Source organism: Thamnophis sirtalis, unplaced genomic scaffold (assembly GCF_051295495.1).
Source record: "Thamnophis sirtalis isolate CommonGarterSnake01/CBP01778 unplaced genomic scaffold, rThaSir2_p1.2 scaffold_2, whole genome shotgun sequence".
Lineage (NCBI taxonomy): Eukaryota > Metazoa > Chordata > Lepidosauria > Squamata > Natricidae > Thamnophis > Thamnophis sirtalis.
Genome location: NW_028261382.1, coordinates 76,701,791 through 76,711,671, shown reverse-complemented (window position 1 = coordinate 76,711,671; position 9,881 = coordinate 76,701,791). Strand labels below are relative to the sequence as shown.

The following is a 9,881-nucleotide window of genomic DNA, read 5'->3' as shown; positions in this document are numbered from 1 at the left end:
ACCCAAAAAACCCATCGCCCTTCCGCGTAAGCGACCCAATTGCGCCCCCCCGCCCCTGCATCCCTGATGCGCCACGCGGACCGGCTCCTCCGAAGGGAGCGGAGCTAGGCTAGTTTCCAGCGAATCCCCCGCGCGAGAGGCGGGGCGACGTTGCCGGGCGGGCCAATGGGAACACAGGGGCGGGCGCGTCCAATGACGGCCTGGAGGCGGGGCGGCCGCTCTCTTGATAATGAGCATGCGCGGTGGCGGCCGCCTGTCAATCCCTGCGCTTGAGTTGCGGGGCCTTCAGCGAAGCGAAGCGGCGTTGTGAGGTGAGGCGGTCGGGAGCCTGGAGCGGAGGGGATGCTTGGCCGCCGAGCGGGGCCCGCCCGGGGTGGAAGGTGTAGGGAAGGGGTCGGAGGGAGGAGAGAGAGGTAAGGGAGGGAGAAAGGACGGGATGGAAGGGCAGGGAGAGGAAGAGGGAGGGAAGAAGGAAAGGGAGGGAAAGGGAAGGAGAGGGAGGGAAAGGGAAGGAAAGGGAAAGAAGAAGGAGGGAAGGAAAGAAAGAAAGGGGGAGGGAGGGAAAGGAAGGAGAGAAAGAAGAAGGGATAGAAAGGAAGGAAGGCTAGAAGGAGAAGAAGGGATAGAAAGGAAGGAAGGAGAAGAAGGGATAGGAAGGAAGGAGAGAAGGAGAAGAAGGGAGAAAGGAAGGAAGAAGAAGAAGGGATAGAAAGGAAGGAAAGGAGGAGGAGGGAAGGAAGAAGAAGGGAGAGGAAGTAAAGGGAGAAGAAGAGGGAGGGAGGAAAGAGGCAGGAGGAAAAGAGAGAGGGAGGGAAGGAAAGGGAGAAGAAGACGGAGGGAGGGAGAGGGAAAGAAGGACTGAAGAAAGAAAAGAAAGGGAGAAGAAGAGAAAGGAAGGAAAGAAAGGGAGAAGAAGAGGGAGGGAGGAAGGAGGGAGGAAAGGAAAGGAAAGGGATGGAGAAGGAAAGAGGAAGGAAAGAAAGAAAGGGAGAAGAAGGAAGGAAAGGGAGAAGGGAAGAAGAAGGAGGGAAGGAAAGAGAGACAAAGAAGAGGGAAGGAAGGAGAAGAAGAAGGGAGAGAAAAGGAGGAGGGAAGGAAGAAAAGAGGGAAGAAAGGAAAGAGGGAAAAGTAAAGAAGAAGGAGTAGGGAAAGGAGGAAGAAAAGGGAGGGAGAAGGAAAGAATGAGGGAAGGTAGGAAAGAAAGGGAGAAGAAGAGGGAGGGAGGAAGGAAGCAAGCAAGCAAGCTGGAGGGAAATGAGAGGGCAGGTGTGGGGTTCAAACTGCCCTTCTAGGCTGCTCCTGCTACCTGTCACTCCTCCCACTGCGCTCTAGAGTAGTTGGATTACAACTCCCATCATTCCCCACCAGCCTCCTTGTTTCTTGACACTAATGGCATTGATGGGAGTTGTAGTCCAGTTCTGGAAGGAAGTGGGGGAAATTGATACATATCCCTCTATGGTGTATGTCTTCACCCCCCCTTCCAGATTCTTGCTTCCTGCGCAAGGAGGGAGCTCTCCCCCAATCGCACCCCCATACCAGAGGTGCCCCTGTAGGGCAAGGTTCCTGAACCATAACACTTTAGGAGATCTAGACTTCAATTCCCAGTATTCCCCAGGAAGCCCTGGCTGGGGGGATTCTGGGAGTTGCGGTCCAGACCCCCTAAAGGTGCTTAGGTTGACAAGCACTCAATAGGGGTTGACTACTTCTTCCTTTAATTGATTGCAAGCCAAGGAGGATATCCGTTATGTTGAGGTTGGCCAGGAAAAGTGGGTTATGGATCCAAGGACAGGAAGATCATTCGTCTGCTGTCGGCTGGGCTGGCTTCCTAGTGCTAAAGATGCTTAACAGAATAAGCATGGAAACATGGACAAGACCAGGTTATCTAGTCCAACCCCCAGCCCAAGTAGGAGACCCTACACCATTTCTGACCGATGGCAGTCCACTCTCTTCTTGAAAGCTTCCAGTGATAAAGCTCCCACAACTTCTGTTCCATGGGTTGATGGTTCTCACTTTCAGAAAATTCCTCCTTATTTTTAGGTTGAATCTCTCCTTGTTCAGTTTTCATCCATTGTTCCTTGTCTGGGTGCTTCAGAAAATAGCTTGAGCCCCTCCTCTCTGTGGCAGCCCCTCAAGTATTGGAAGACTGCTCTCATGTCTCCCCTGGTCCTTCTCTTCACTAGACTGGCCATGCTGAGTACTTGCAAACGTTCATTGCATGTTTTAGCATTTAAAGAGTTGGAACAGATTGACAGAGTTGGAAGGGACCTTGTAGGTCATCTCCTACAACCCCCCACCCAAGCAGGAGATCCTTCACCATTTCTGAGTCTCTTCTTGAAAGCTTCCAGGGATGAAGCTCCCACAACTTCCAAAGGCAACTTCTGTTCCATTGATAGATTGTTCTCACTGACCGAAAATTCTTCCTTATTTCTAGGTTGAATCTCTCCTTGTTCAGTTTTCATCCATGGTTCTTTGTCTGGGTGCTTTAGAAAATAGCTTGAGCCCCTCCTCTCTCTGGTAACCCCTCAAATATTGGAGGACTATCATAGCTGCATGCTGTCCATCTTACACTCTGTATGTATCAGCTTGGATTTTTTAAAATCTCCAAATCACTCTTAGTTTCACATTATTTTCCTTCTTCCAGGCTGATCCAGTTCTTTCTTCTCAAAGTCTGAGGTGGAAACCAGTCTGTCTTGCTTTTCTGTAAACTTCCCAGTATAACTTCCCGATACAGATGTTCTTCCCTTCAAGCATGAGGGGCTTCATGTGTCCCATTGTGCAGGATGTTTCTGGGTAGCCTCCAGATGTGTGCACGTCACTTTCCAGCATTCTCAGTGATGGCTGAACTCGCTTTGAATTTAGGACACTGAAGTTCCTATGTAGAGTGGGGGTGTCCAGGATGGTTACATTGATTTTTACTGTTCAGAAATTGCTACAGAGGTTTCCTCGATTGTTTATTGAATAGCTTGTTGCCTTTTGCTAAAAGCAATCAACCCATCACGCACATAACATAATAGAATATATCAGGGGTGAAATCCAGCAGGTTCTCACAGGTCCTAGAGAACTGGTAGCGGAAATTTTGAGTAGTTTGGAAAACCGGCAAATGCCACCTCTGGTTGGCCCAGGAGGGGGGTGGCAGTGGAGATTCTACAGTATCCTTCCCCTGCCACATCCACCAACCCACGCCCACAGAACCTGTAGTAAACAAAATTGAATTTCACCACTGGGATATATGCAGCCCGGGGTTGAACTCTGGAGACCTCTGTGCGCTCTGAGTTTGCTTCGAACAGCCAAGGTCAGAGACAACCAAGGACTCCTCATAACACAATCTCGGGTTTATCTAGTTCTCTCTTTGCATTTTTCCAAATGGGTTTGATGCCAGAATATACTACCGTATTTTTCAGACTGTAAGACGCACCAGGCTATAAGAAGCACCTAAATTTACAGGAGGAAAACAAGAAAAAAATAGTTTTTGGCTTCCCCGTGCCAGACTTTTATCCTTCCAGGCCCCAGAAACACTCTGCAATGCTTCGCACAGCCTGTTTCCCCACCCCCAAAATGGACTTGTTTTTGCCAAAAACACGCTCATTTTTGGCCTGCAGAGTGCTGCTGGGGGCTGAGGAGGGCGAGAACCCGATGCGCAGAGGACTTGGAAGCCCCAAAACAGCCCCATTTCTGGTGAAAACGGGCCATGCAGAGCACTGCAGAGTGGTTCTGGGGGGTGGGGAGGGCGAAAACGTGATGTGCAGAGGGTTCTGGAGGCCAAAAATGCCCCTATTCGGTTTATAAGACGCACCTAAATTTTCACCCACTTTTAGGGGGGGAAAGGTCCGTCTTATACTCCGATTAATATGGTATATTTCTCTTCCCCTCTTCAGTTTCACTGAGCACTCTAACCCATCTGAACCAAAGTTCTCGTTGCATTTGAACCTTGTACGTATTTTAATTTTACTTGGTCGTAGCATACAGTCTAATAAACTGTTTCTGTCTGGGAATTCCCCCCCCCCCCCGCTTCAGTAGTATTCCCTGAATTTGTGATGTAAGATTGTAAGCTGCTGTTTGTAAGCTGAAGGCAAGGCTGATGAAATGAGGCTGATTCATTGCAGCTATTGTGTAACCCTTTTAAGACTGGTGGGGTCCACACAAGTCATTTACTGTTTTAAGAGAGTCTATATATAGGTGGTCATTAGAGAGGGTGTTTCTCTCTCTCTCTCAGCATGTATTCAGTTCTCTCCTTGTGTCTGTCGTGAATGGTAAGGGAATTTATCTCCTGCATGTATATGTCTGTATATATTTGTAGATAAACCACGGTTAATTGTATAAAGCTCTGTGTGCCGTGTTTTTGCTCCTGGTTTATCTCATAATATTACGCTGCCAAAACTCTTGACAGTCATATTCTGGTCCCCTCCTAGGGGGACTCAACACAATATGATAGACTTTACAGGATATCATCACTTATTCTTTCTATCTCATGGTGAGTCAGCCAGGTAAAGCGAGAGGCTCTTGTTGAAGAGAAGTGTAGAGAGAGGAGATTCTGAAAGTCCTGGCTACTAAACCTGGCACAAGAAGTAGTTAGGTTTGCAGTATGGTGCGTGTGGGTCTCTCATTGGTAGACATGTGATGGACTCTGGAGGGGTTGGTAGAATATTTTACTACAGCAAGGAATAGAACAGAATAACAGAGTTGAAAGGAACCTTGGAGGTCTTCTAGTCCAACTCCCTGCCTAGGCAGGAAATCCTATACTATTTCAGACAAATGGTTGTCCAGTCTCTTCTTAAAGACTTCCAGTGTTGGAGCATTCACAATTTCTGGAGGGAAGCTGTTCCACTGATTAATTGTTCTCACTGTCAGGAAAGTTCTCCTTAGTTCTAAGTTGCTTTTCTCCTTGATTAGTTTCCACCCGTTGCTTCTTGTCCTGCCTTCAGGTGCTTTGGAGAATAGTTTGACTTCCTCTTCTTTGTGGCTTTTTTCTTCTGAGATATTGGAACACTACTATCATGTCTCCCCTCATCCTTCTTTTCATTAAACTAGACATACCCAGTTTCTGCAACCGTTCTTCCTATGTTTTATCCTTCAGTCCCCTAATCCTCTTTGTTGCTCTTCTCTGCACTCTTTCTAGAGTCTCCACATCTTTTTTACATCGTGGCGACCAAAACTGAATACAGTATTCCAAGTGTGGCCTTACTAAGGCCTTATAATGTGGTATTAACACTTCATATGATCTTGATTCTCTCCCTCTGTTGATGCAGCCTAGAACTGAATGGATATCAGGGTCACCAGCAGGCAGAAGCTGCATAGGTGCCACGCACACTGGACAAAGCCAAAAAGAGTTTGTGGTGTATCTTACCATCACCTTAACTTGAATTGTTTATCTGGGGTTCTCATGTGAAGTGACTACAACCACTGCGTTTTATTAGGCTGTGTAAATGTAGCCAATTTTCTTAGCTGTTTTTTGGGGGATACTAGTGATATGTGTCTAAGGGGCTTAAGGGGCAGTGATATCATGAGTATTTGGACTTTGTAAGAGGAGGAATAAAGATCCTACGAAAGAAATGTTGGGTGTGCTTTTGATGCTCGGTACAGAGTATGATGAGGTGGAACTAAATATGAGGAATTTGGGAGAAGGATATTTGTGGGGTCCCTCAAGTGTGGGGTCCTTTGAGCTTGGTTGTTTGTTTGCAGACATTTCATTACCCAACTAGATAATGTCATCAGTGCAAGTGAGTGTGGGGTATGTTGCCTGTTTATACCTCTTGTGCTAAGAGGTGGAGGAGTGTGAATTATCCTTAGTAGTTCTTGATTATGGTATTGTTTTCTGCTTGATTCTTTGTAAGGTGTTAATCCCTGCTTATCTGGGTTTGCGGAGAGGATGTGCCCTAGTTGTTTTATTTCCTTAGCTTTCTTTATTGTCTCTTTTGAGTGGTATTTAAAGACAAACAGACTCCACAGTTCAACTCTGAACTACCTATATTCTCTTCTAGAAGAATATTTAAGTTCCTGTTAAATGTAGACATTTCTTGGAAGTAGAGGCATATCTTTGAGAAATTTGGTCAGCTATTATGGGCCACCAATAAAACAGGGCATGGGGAAATTATTTTGGAGCACTGGCATTTTGGAAGAAGTATTGCAGATGTATTAAGATAGAGACTGAGGAAGCGGAGGATAATCAAATACCGTATTTTTCGGAGTACAAGACGCACCAAGATTTTGAAGAGGTAAATTAAAAAAAAAGGTTTTGCACTCCGCAGGCCTCCCAAACCCTCTGCACATCTAATTTTTTGTGAAAAACGGGGCATGCAGAGAGTTTGAGAGGCCTACAAAGTGCTCCTGGGGTCTGGGGGGGAGGGGCAAAAACAAACAAAAATATCCCATTTTTTGGCAAAAACAATGCATGCATAGGCTTTGGGAGGGTTGTAGAGTGCTCTTGAGGACTGGGGGGCACAAATGAGCAAAAAAGGCCCATTTTTCACTCGTTTTTGCCCTCTTCAGCCCCCAGAAGCACTTTGCAGGCCTCCCAAATCCTCTGCATGTCCATTTTTGTGAAGGGGGTGGGGTTTCAGGAGGCCAAATGCTGTATTCAATGTATAAGATGCACCCAAATTTTCACCCACTTTTTTGGGGGGGAAAGGTGCATCTTATACTCCAAAAATACAGTAGTTGCAGGAATTTTGTGTGTGTGTGTGTGCATGCGGCTACTTTTCTAATTTCTGCCGCATGCATGGTTCTGGTTTCTGGTGTGTATGTGTGCACAAAGACCAGCTGAATGGTGCACATGCATGGCCGGAAAACTGCCTGATGTGCATGCCTATACCAGGAAGATGATCTTCTGGTTTCCAGCGTGTGCATACGCATCGCAACTGGTCTTTGTGTCTGTGTGTGCACGAGAAATTGGAAGAACAGGTGGCCGGTACGCATGCCTGACCAGAAACCGGAAGAGCATCCGCCCAACGTGTGCATGTGGTGCACGCATGCAGCTGCACTTCTGGTTCCTGGAGCTCCCGCGCACATGAAGACCACATGGCTGGTGCACCAAAACCTAGAAGAGCGACAGGCGACGGCTCGCGTGCCCAGAGAGATGGCTCTGTATGCCAGTTCCGGCACACGTGCCATAGGTTCCCCACAGTGGTGTGTTACAACTGGTATGCCCCGGTATGGGCGTACTGGTGCCTGCTGGGAGAACCAGCTACCATTCTGGTATGGTGCTCGGGAGGACCCGCCCCTGTTCCTTACAGGTATTTGAGGTTTTCGGGGCTTTTGCGCACAGAGCATACAGCACCCGCGCAATGTTCCGCCGAGCAGCTGGAGCGTTGCAGTGGCATTGCAGAACATCACGGACAGTAAGTATGCATGCACGCGCGCTGCTTGCGTTCATGTAGTGGACGCCCGGTTCCGTTGCACCGTACCGGTTGCACTGGGATCCGGAACCCACCACTGGTTCCCCCTCTAGCTAGAAGATACCAGACCTGGATTATTTGTTGCTTCCTGTCCTGATAATCATTGACTCTTCCTTGCTCCAGGTAATCCTAGGAGGGGGGGACTTTACTCAGGCAGTAGAACTATCACGAAAGTTGTGAAAAAGGTTGCATCCTGGAGTTGAGTGATGGAGTTTGGCCTTGTGGAAGGGAGTCTGTTTATTCTATAGGTAGGGAGGCTGTTTAGAAGCTGTTTCTGAATCTGCTCCCCACAATTTCCCTCTTTTGAGTTTTCAAAAACATCTGCAGCAGAGAGTTCTCTTGGAATTTCCTAAGGGGAAAGAAAAGTAAAAGAGAAAAGAGAGAATTGAGGGCTATTTCTGTCATAATTTTTTTTTTTTGACACGAAGTTCTGTTTTGGCTGTCCCTGCCCACAACCGTGCTGTAATTTTGAAATTGCAAAAAGTGCACATTGCTTACAATAAAAGCCAAGAAAATATGAAGTTGTGGGCCAGCGAATTGATGAAATTTCCTGATTAATCAACTCATCAATTGTGGCAAGAAAGGTCGTAAACCTCACCTAGCAGTCTCACCTAGCAATTTTGAGGTCAGTTGTGGCCGTAAGTGCACCATGAGCCGCGGTGGTTAGCGTGCAGTACTGCAGGCTACTTCTGCTGACTGCCAGCTGCCTGCAATTTGGCAGTTCAAATCTCACCAGGTTCATGGTTGACTCAGACTTCCATCCTCCTGAGGTTGGTAAAAGGAGGATCCAGATTGTTGGTGGGCAAGATGCTGACTCTGTAAACTGCTAAGAGAGGGCTGTAAAGCACTATAGTTACATAACTGAATTGCAAACATTTTAGCCTGTATAACGTAGATTTTGTGCCACATGATACTGCATGTAAATAGTCTCATTTTATATCTCACAAGTATCAGCATTATGTTGAATACTTTGCAGAACTTGGTAGGGGTGGGATTGAAAATTTTTAGCAACCCGTTCTCTGCCTGGTTGCTGGGTGGGCATGGCCACTGGGTGGGTGTGGCCTACTTGGCCTCCAGGACCATGAAGGGGGAATGTCGTTTTCTCCCTCCCCAGGCTTTGGAGGCTTTCCTCGAGCCTCCAAGAGGACGAAAACGGCCTCCCCCCCCCCCCCCGGCTCTGGAGGCCAAAAACAGGCTTATTTCTGGACTTCCGGAGGGTTTGTTTTTTGTCCTCCCAGGGCTTCCATACAGACCCTGCACTTACTTGGCATGATGAATGGGCCCTGTGGAGACTTTTGGGACTGGTGGAGTAGGGTGGGTGGGGCCAGCCAGTCCTTCCAACAACCAGTTCGGCGAACCCAATGCAAAATTAGCATATGGTTCACTCAAAGTGGTTCGAACCAGCTGAATCCCATCCCCGGAGTTTGGGTATTGAAGGAGAGGCCTAAAGATGAATAATGCTGCAACATGTTTTATGAAACGAACGTCTTCTGGAACTTGATTGTGGTAGGGCTTAAACTGAACTCTCACTCTGGTAAATGTCTTTGTGTCATGCCATGCTGAAGGAATGCCCCGAAGGTTATGGGGCGAGATGGAATACAGAAGGAAGAGTGTGTGACTTGCTATCGGCTGGCATTGATCTAGTGATGGCAGTTTCTTGGCAGATCAGGAGGTGTGAGGGAGCATTGCTCATTAAGGCCTTGCCCTTAATCTTTTGAGAGACGATTGGGCAGAAGCGTAAGCTGTAATGCAGTTGTTTTCCAAACCTGGCAACTTTAAGATATGTGGACTTCGACTCCCATAATTCCATGGCTGGTTGGGGAATTCTGGGAGTTGAAGTCCAGAGGTCTTAAAACTGCCACAGTTGGATATCCCTATTATAGACAGATCCATACAGAGTTTATTTTTTCTCGCCAAAAGTAAAGTAAATTCTTGTCGTCTTATAGGAGATATTTTTGAGAGAGGGAGGAAGGGAGGGAGAGAGAGGTGTATGTGTGTGTATGCGTGCATACGAACCATATTTTTTGGACTATAAGACACACTGGTGTATAAGACGCACCAAGATTTCAAAGAGGTAAGTTAGGAAAAAAAAGTTTTTGCCCTCCCCGGCCCCCAGGAGCACTCCGTAGGCTTCAGCGGGGGTCGGGAAAGGCAAAAATGCCCCATTTTTCACCAAAACGGGCATTTTCCCCTTCCGCCAGCCCTGCTGAAGCCTGCAGAGTGGTTCTGGGAGGTAGGGGAAGGCAAAAATGCCCTTCTTGTGGCGAAAAATGGCCGGTTTTTCGCCCGTTTTTCACAAAAATGGGATGCAGGGGTGGGGCTTTGGGAGGCTAAGGTGTATAAGACACACCAACATTTCCACGCTCTTTTGGGGGGGGGAAGATGTGTCTTATATGCTGAAATATATGGTATGTATGTAAGTATCTATGCATGTCTGTCTGTCTATCTTAAGGCTGATGAAAAGAATGTGATACTACTTATATTATTTAT

The 9,881-nt window shown here is 47.3% G+C and overlaps 1 protein-coding gene across 2 annotated transcripts in view; it reads left to right on the top strand.

Annotated features, from left to right (window-relative positions):
* The first annotated feature begins 232 nt into the window (after positions 1–232).
* Positions 233–9,881, top strand: part of SLC39A14 (solute carrier family 39 member 14) — a 51,200-nt gene continuing 41,551 nt past the window's right edge. For both annotated transcript variants that reach the window (XM_087706138.1, XM_087706139.1), the window contains exon 1: positions 233–311. The gene's annotated coding sequence lies outside the window, so the exon portion shown is untranslated. The remainder of the gene's footprint in view (positions 312–9,881) is intronic.